The following is a 9,058-nucleotide window of genomic DNA, read 5'->3' as shown; positions in this document are numbered from 1 at the left end:
GCTCAGTGTGAAGCACAGTGTCCTCACTGTCACAGCTCAGTGTGAAGCACAGTGTCCTCACTGTCACAGCTCAGTGTGAAGCACACAGTGTCCTCACTGTCACAGCTCAGTGTGAAGCACAGTGTCCTCACTGTCACAGCTCAGTGTGAAGCACAGTGTCCTCACTGTCACAGCTCAGTGTGAAGCACAGTGTCCTCACTGTCACAGCTCAGTGTGAAGCACAGTGTCCTCACTGTCACAGCTCAGTGTGAAGCACAGTGTCCTCACTGTCACAGCTCAGTGTGAAGCACAGTGTCCTCACTGTCACAGCTCAGTGTGAAGCACAGTGTCCTCACTGTCACAGCTCAGTGTGAAGCACAGTGTCCTCACTGTCACAGCTCAGTGTGAAGCACACAGTGTCCTCACTGTCACAGCTCAGTGTGAAGCACAGTGTCCTCACTGTCACAGCTCAGTGTGAAGCACAGTGTCCTCACTGTCACAGCTCAGTGTGAAGCACAGTGTCCTCACTGTCACAGCTCAGTGTGAAGCACAGTGTCCTCACTGTCACAGCTCAGTGTGAAGCACAGTGTCCTCACTGTCACAGCTCAGTGTGAAGCACAGTGTCCTCACTGTCACAGCTCAGTGTGAAGCACAGTGTCCTCACTGTCACAGCTCAGTGTGAAGCACACAGTGTCCTCACTGTCACAGCTCAGTGTGAAGCACAGTGTCCTCACTGTCACAGCTCAGTGTGAAGCACAGTGTCCTCACTGTCACAGCTCAGTGTGAAGCACAGTGTCCTCACTGTCACAGCTCAGTGTGAAGCACAGTGTCCTCACTGTCACAGCTCAGTGTGAAGCACACAGTGTCCTCACTGTCACAGCTCAGTGTGAAGCACAGTGTCCTCACTGTCACAGCTCAGTGTGAAGCACACAGTGTCCTCACTGTCACAGCTCAGTGTGAAGCACAGTGTCCTCACTGTCACAGCTCAGTGTGAAGCACAGTGTCCTCACTGTCACAGCTCAGTGTGAAGCACACAGTGTCCTCACTGTCACAGCTCAGTGTGAAGCACAGTGTCCTCACTGTCACAGCTCAGTGTGAAGCACAGTGTCCTCACTGTCACAGCTCAGTGTGAAGCACAGTGTCCTCACTGTCACAGCTCAGTGTGAAGCACCAGTGTCCTCACTGTCACAGCTCAGTGTGAAGCACAGTGTCCTCACTGTCACAGCTCAGTGTGAAGCACAGTGTCCTCACTGTCACAGCTCAGTGTGAAGCACACAGTGTCCCCACTGTCACAGCTCAGTGTGAAGCACACAGTGTCCTCACTGTCACAGCTCAGTGTGAAGCACAGTGTCCTCACTGTCACAGCTCAGTGTGAAGCACAGTGTCCTCACTGTCACAGCTCAGTGTGAAGCACAGTGTCCTCACTGTCACAGCTCAGTGTGAAGCACAGTGTCCTCACTGTCACAGCTCAGTGTGAAGCACACAGTGTCCTCACTGTCACAGCTCAGTGTGAAGCACAGTGTCCTCACTGTCACAGCTCAGTGTGAAGCACAGTGTCCTCACTGTCACAGCTCAGTGTGAAGCACACAGTGTCCTCACTGTCACAGCTCAGTGTGAAGCACAGTGTCCTCACTGTCACAGCTCAGTGTGAAGCACACAGTGTCCTCACTGTCACAGCTCAGTGTGAAGCACAGTGTCCTCACTGTCACAGCTCAGTGTGAAGCACCAGTGTCCTCACTGTCACAGCTCAGTGTGAAGCACAGTGTCCTCACTGTCACAGCTCAGTGTGAAGCACAGTGTCCTCACTGTCACAGCTCAGTGTGAAGCACAGTGTCCTCACTGTCACAGCTCAGTGTGAAGCACACAGTGTCCTCACTGTCACAGCTCAGTGTGAAGCACAGTGTCCTCACTGTCACAGCTCAGTGTGAAGCACAGTGTCCTCACTGTCACAGCTCAGTGTGAAGCACCAGTGTCCTCACTGTCACAGCTCAGTGTGAAGCACAGTGTCCTCACTGTCACAGCTCAGTGTGAAGCACAGTGTCCTCACTGTCACAGCTCAGTGTGAAGCACACAGTGTCCTCACTGTCACAGCTCAGTGTGAAGCACAGTGTCCTCACTGTCACAGCTCAGTGTGAAGCACACAGTGTCCTCACTGTCACAGCTCAGTGTGAAGCACAGTGTCCTCACTGTCACAGCTCAGTGTGAAGCACAGTGTCCTCACTGTCACAGCTCAGTGTGAAGCACAGTGTCCTCACTGTCACAGCTCAGTGTGAAGCACAGTGTCCTCACTGTCACAGCTCAGTGTGAAGCACAGTGTCCTCACTGTCACAGCTCAGTGTGAAGCACAGTGTCCTCACTGTCACAGCTCAGTGTGAAGCACAGTGTCCTCACTGTCACAGCTCAGTGTGAAGCACAGTGTCCTCACTGTCACAGCTCAGTGTGAAGCACAGTGTCCTCACTGTCACAGCTCAGTGTGAAGCACAGTGTCCTCACTGTCACAGCTCAGTGTGAAGCCACAGTGTCCTCACTGTCACAGCTCAGTGTGAAGCACAGTGTCCTCACTGTCACAGCTCAGTGTGAAGCACAGTGTCCTCACTGTCACAGCTCAGTGTGAAGCACAGTGTCCTCACTGTCACAGCTCAGTGTGAAGCACAGTGTCCTCACTGTCACAGCTCAGTGTGAAGCACAGTGTCCTCACTGTCACAGCTCAGTGTGAAGCACAGTGTCCTCACTGTCACAGCTCAGTGTGAAGCACAGTGTCCTCACTGTCACAGCTCAGTGTGAAGCACACAGTGTCCTCACTGTCACAGCTCAGTATGAAGCACACAGTGTCCTCACTGTCACAGCTCAGTGTGAAGCACACAGTGTCCTCACTGTCACAGCTCAGTGTGAAGCACAGTGTCCTCACTGTCACAGCTCAGTGTGAAGCACACAGTGTCCTCACTGTCACAGCTCAGTGTGAAGCACAGTGTCCTCACTGTCACAGCTCAGTGTGAAGCACAGTGTCCTACTGTCACAGCTCAGTGTGAAGCACAGTGTCCTCGTGACTTAATAAAACTCGTAGTCTCAAATGTGGAGAAGATGCTTTATTGTGAATTTGTTCTCTCTTCAGGTGTTACCTACGGCTACCTCAAGTGCTACTAGCTGGTGTGTCTGTCCTGCTACAAGTTCTGCCTTCCGTGAAGTGTGTCCTCACTTCCTGTCCTGGTCTATTTATATGGCTCTCTCGTGCTCCCTCTAGTGTTTGCTCAGTTGTATTGCATCTAGTTAACTTGTGATCACCACATCCCCCTTTTTTTCTTTACATATTTTCTGTACATCGTTAAAGAAAATTGTACATCCTGTCCCGGTGTATTAATAGCTCTCCCTCTAGTGTTTGCTCAATTGTATTGTATCTAGTCAATCTACGATCACCACATCCCCCTTTTTCTCTTTACATATTGTCTGTACATCGTTAAAGAAAATTATACAAAACAGTTACTTATGATATGCGTATCTATACAAGTGATGGTGCTATTGCATATTTTTACAAAGCCAATGTATTTATGAGTCCAATCTTAATAAAACATTTATGAGTCCAAACTTGATGAATTTGTTCAGTTTTTTTTTTCTTTTTGTTGTTGATGACGTGGTGATATTGATATTGCAGCTCCGTTGTGACTGTTGTTGGTGTTCCTTGTTATTTTAAGTACCCAATGCGTCATCCCGAGGTGTTTGCATGGTCACATCACTGATGTTGACTGGCATGGACTTTTTTCTGTGCTTGTGGTATTGATTTATCATCTCATCCGCCTTGGATGCTGGCGTGCTTGCTTGTTCTGGAGCAGATGTGAGTTTGTGCGATTCGTTGTCATCCCATGACATGTTTGTAGTCTTGTCATCGTTTTGCAGTGTGCTGTGGCATTGTCCTTCATGTGCCGAGTAGTACCATTGTGTACAAGTCGTTGTTTCATTGCTGTTGTTTCTGTCATTCCTGTCTTTGTTGTTTTCGTTGCCGTACTTGTTGCTGTTTTTGTCATTTCTGTCTTTGGTGTTGTCGCCGTCGTTGTTCCTGACTTTGTTGTTTTCATTGCCGTTCTTGTTGCTGTTCTTGTCGTTTCTGTCTTTGGTGTTGTCGCTATCTTTGTTCCTGACTTTGTTGTTTTCGTTGCTGTTCTTGTTGTTTCTGTCTCTGTCGTTGTCGCTATCTTTGTGCCTGACTTTGTTGTTTGTCTTGTCGTGCTTCATGTTGCTTTTGTTCTTGCTGTTGTTGTTCTCGTTTCTGCTGTGCTTCTTTTGACTTTTGTTTTTCTTGTTATACTCTATGAGTGTCCCGTGTGGATAATTTGAGTCATTGAGCATTTCGTCTCGAGAGTGGTGCGAAAGATCTGATGTTGCATCGGTGCTGGTGACATCAATCATTTGTGGAGGATTTGATTCCTCATCTTTGCTTTCTTGGTGCTCCTCTTCTGGAGTCAAATTCTTCTCGATTTCATTTGACGCGGTGTCTCTGGATTCTTGGCGCTCCTCTTCTGGAGTCAAAATCTGCATGATTTCAGTTGACGTGGTGTCTCTGGACTCTTGGTGCTCCGCTTCTGGAGTTAAAATCTTCATGATTTCTGTTGATGTTGTCTCACTGGACTCCAGGTGCTCCTCTTCTGGAGTCAGAATCTGCATGGTTTCTGTTGGCGTGGTCTCTCTGGACTCCAGGTGCTCCTCTTCTGGAGTCAAAATCTGCATGTTTTCATTCGGCGTTGTCTCTCTGGACTGTTGGGTGGCCCGACTCTGTGCTTCTGTACAGACAAGCTGAGAACTGTCAGTCTCGCTGTGATCCTGTACGTCGAGTGTGATCACCTTGTCACTGTTTTCGCTCTGTGCTGTCATCCAATGTATCGACGAGCTGCCATGGCATCATGGCATCATGGTGTTGGATTAATCTACCACGAGTAGATTCGTGTTGAGCTTTGCAACGGTGTCGCTGATGCTGTGATCAGCATATCCAAATAACTCAGCCATCTCTGAGTAGTATTCTCTGAAACCCAAATCAGCTTGGTTGGCTTCTTCTACCACGAGTTGATTTGTGTTGAACTTTGCGACCGTGTCGCTGATGCTGTGATAAGCATATCCGACTGACTCAGCCATGTCTGAGTAGTATTCTTTGAAAACCAAATCATCTTGGTTGGATTCATCTACCACGAGTTGATTTGTGTTGAACTTTGCGACCGTGTCGCTGATGCTGTGATAAGCATATCCGACTGACTCAGCCATGTCTGAGTAGTATTCTTTGAAAACCAAATCATCTTGGTTGGATTCATCTACCACGAGTTGGTTCGTGTTGTGCTTTGTGACCGTGTCGCTGATGCTGTGATAAGCATATCCGACTGACTCAACCATGTCTGAGTAGTAATCTTCGAAAAACAAATCCTCTTTTGTTGTTGCGGAATTCTTTTTGTTCTCTTCACTTGGGGTGGTGCAGACTGCTTTTTTCAGGGTGTTGTGCAAGTTGTTTTTAACTGTTGGTTTAAGTTCAGGCGTTTTTCTGTGTTCTGAGGCAAGAAAATTTGTGTTTACCACTTTAAGTGTCTTGTTTTCAATTTTCGGGCATTTCCCTTTTAAGTGGGCGTGGTCGGGATGCTCAGACGTCAAGACGTCACGCGTAGGAATGAATTGCGCACGCGCAAATCGGCCTTCCTCCTTCACTGTGCGGTTTTGTGTCCATTGCGCATGCGCGGCTTCCGGTTCCGGCGCATGCGCAGACGCAATTTGTAGTTTTTTGCTCGCCCGAGACTGCAAAATGTGCTCCGACGCAATTTTATCGCGGATTTCAGCGTTTTTTTCTTCCTAAAAGTTGTGAGTTACCTTTTCTTTCCGATCTGGACTGGATTTCAGCGTTTTGGCTTTGTGAAAAATTCATGTTATTTCTTCTTTTTGATCTGTACTTTTCATTCGCGATCTCTTGTTCTTTTCGTGATTTTTTAAGTTTTGCATCACTCAGTCTCTGTGCAGTTTGGCCTCTGAGCATGCCTTGCTGTTCAAATTCCTGGCAGTACTCTTCAAATTTGTTTAGTATCGTTTGTAAGCTGTTTCTGTCTTCACCTTTTGAGTATTTAAATCGATTATAAACTTTCGTAGCTTCATGTCCTTCGATGAGAATTGCTATTTTAATTTCGTCTGAGGCTGCTTCTGCATCATTTGCTATGATACCGTAATTGAACCATTGTTTAAACCTTTCCCAGACAGTTTTTACATTTCCAGTCGTGACCAGCTGAAGTGGGAATCCAAGGCACGTCCTCCCATCAGCGATGTCTTCCCAAGTCAAATGTCCAGTAGGAGATTTCCATTCCATTTTGAGCTTTCTGTGTCTGCCACTGAGTTGTCCTGTAGTAAGTGTCTGAAGCCACTCCTGGGTACCATGTGTTGTTACTCGTGTCTTAATAAAGCTCGTAGTCTCAAATGTAGAGAAGATGCTTTATTGTGAATTTGTTCTCTCTTCAGAGCGTTACCTACGGCTACCTCAAGTGCTACTAGCTGGTGTGTCTGTCCTGCTGCAAGTTCTGCCTTCCATGAAGTGTGTCCTCACTTCCTGTCCTGGTCTATTTATATGGCTCTCCCGTGCCCCCTCTAGTGTTTGCTCAGTTGTATTGTATCTAGTTAACTTGTGATCACCACAACACTGAGCTGTGACAGTGAGGACACTGTGCTTCACACTGAGCTGTGACAGTGAGGACACTGTGTGCCTCACACTGAGCTGTGACAGTGAGGACACTGTGCTTCACACTGAGCTGTGACAGTGGGGACACTGTGTGCTTCACACTGAGCTGTGACAGTGAGGACACTGTGCTTCACACTGAGCTGTGACAGTGGGGACACTGTGTGCTTCACACTGAGCTGTGACAGTGAGGACACTGTGCTTCACACTGAGCTGTGACAGTGGGGACACTGTGTGCTTCACACTGAGCTGTGACAGTGAGGACACTGTGCTTCACACTGAGCTGTGACAGTGAGGACACTGTGCTTCACACTGAGCTGTCACAGTGAGGACACTGTGCTTCACACTGAGCTGTGACAGTGGGGACACTGTGCTTCCCACTGAGCTGTGACAGTGGGGACACTGTGTGCTTCACACTGAGCTGTGACAGTGAGGACACTGTGTGCTTCACACTGAGCTGTGACAGTGAGGACACTGTGCTTCACACTGAGCTGTGACAGTGAGGACACTGTGCTTCACACTGAGCTGTGACAGTGAGGACACTGTGTGCTTCACACTGAGCTGTGACAGTGAGGACACTGTGCTTCACACTGAGCTGTGACAGTGAGGACACTGTGCTTCACGCTGAGCTGTGACAGTGAGGACACTGTGCTTCACACTGGGCTGTGACAGTGAGGACACTGTGCTTCACACTGGGCTGTGACAGTGAGGACACTGTGCCTCACACTGAGCTGTGACAGTGAGGACACTGTGCTTCACACTGAGCTGTGACAGTGAGGACACTGTGCTTCACACTGAGCTGTGACAGTGAGGACACTGTGTGCTTCACACTGAGCTGTGACAGTGAGGACACTGTGCTTCACACTGAGCTGTGACAGTGAGGACACTGTGCTTCACACTGAGCTGTGACAGTGAGGACACTGTGTGCTTCACACTGAGCTGTGACAGTGAGGACACTGTGCTTCACACTGAGCTGTGACAGTGAGGACACTGTGTGCTTCACACTGAGCTGTGACAGTGAGGACACTGTGTGCTTCACACTGAGCTGTGACAGTGAGGACACTGTGTGCTTCACACTGAGCTGTGACAGTGAGGACACTGTGTGCTTCACACTGAGCTGTGACAGTGAGGACACTGTGTGCTTCACACTGAGCTGTGACAGTGAGGACACTGTGCTTCACACTGAGCTGTGACAGTGAGGACACTGTGCTTCACACTGAGCTGTGACAGTGAGGACACTGTGTGCTTCACACTGAGCTGTGACAGTGAGGACACTGTGCTTCACACTGAGCTGTGACAGTGAGGACACTGTGCTTCACACTGAGCTGTGACAGTGAGGACACTGTGCTTCACACTGAGCTGTGACAGTGAGGACACTGTGTGCTTCACACTGAGCTGTGACAGTGAGGACACTGTGCTTCACACTGAGCTGTGACAGTGAGGACACTGTGCTTCACACTGAGCTGTGACAGTGAGGACACTGTGCTTCACACTGAGCTGTGACAGTGGGGACACTGTGCTTCACACTGAGCTGTGACAGTGAGGACACTGTGCTTCACACTGAGCTGTGACAGTGAGGACACTGTGCTTCACACTGAGCTGTGACAGTGAGGACACTGTGTGCTTCACACTGAGCTGTGACAGTGAGGACACTGTGCTTCACACTGAGCTGTGACAGTGAGGACACTGTGCTTCACACTGAGCTGTGACAGTGAGGACACTGTGCTTCACACTGAGCTGTGACAGTGAGGACACTGTGCTTCACACTGATCTGTGACAGTGAGGACACTGTGCTTCACACTGAGCTGTGACAGTGAGGACACTGTGCTTCACACTGAGCTGTGACAGTGAGGACACTGTGCTTCACACTGAGCTGTGACAGTGAGGACACTGTGCTTCACACTGAGCTGTGACAGTGAGGACACTGTGTGCTTCACACTGAGCTGTGACAGTGAGGACACTGTGTGCTTCACACTGAGCTGTGACAGTGAGGACACTGTGCTTCACACTGAGCTGTGACAGTGAGGACACTGTGTGCTTCACACTGAGCTGTGACAGTGAGGACACTGTGTGCTTCACACTGAGCTGTGACAGTGAGGACACTGTGCTTCACACTGAGCTGTGACAGTGAGGACACTGTGCTTCACACTGAGCTGTGACAGTGAGGACACTGTGCTTCACACTGAGCTGTGACAGTGAGGACACTGTGCTTCACACTGAGCTGTGACAGTGAGGACACTGTGCTTCACACTGAGCTGTGACAGTGGGGACACTGTGCTTCACACTGAGCTGTGACAGTGAGGACACTGTGCTTCACACTGAGCTGTGACAGTGAGGACACTGTGTGCTTCACACTGAGCTGTGACAGTGAGGACACTGTGCTTCACACTG

The sequence above is a fragment of the Scyliorhinus canicula genome, chromosome 8, assembly GCF_902713615.1.
Source record: "Scyliorhinus canicula chromosome 8, sScyCan1.1, whole genome shotgun sequence".
NCBI classification, from domain to species: Eukaryota; Metazoa; Chordata; class Chondrichthyes; order Carcharhiniformes; family Scyliorhinidae; genus Scyliorhinus; species Scyliorhinus canicula.
This window is presented reverse-complemented; position numbering follows the sequence as displayed.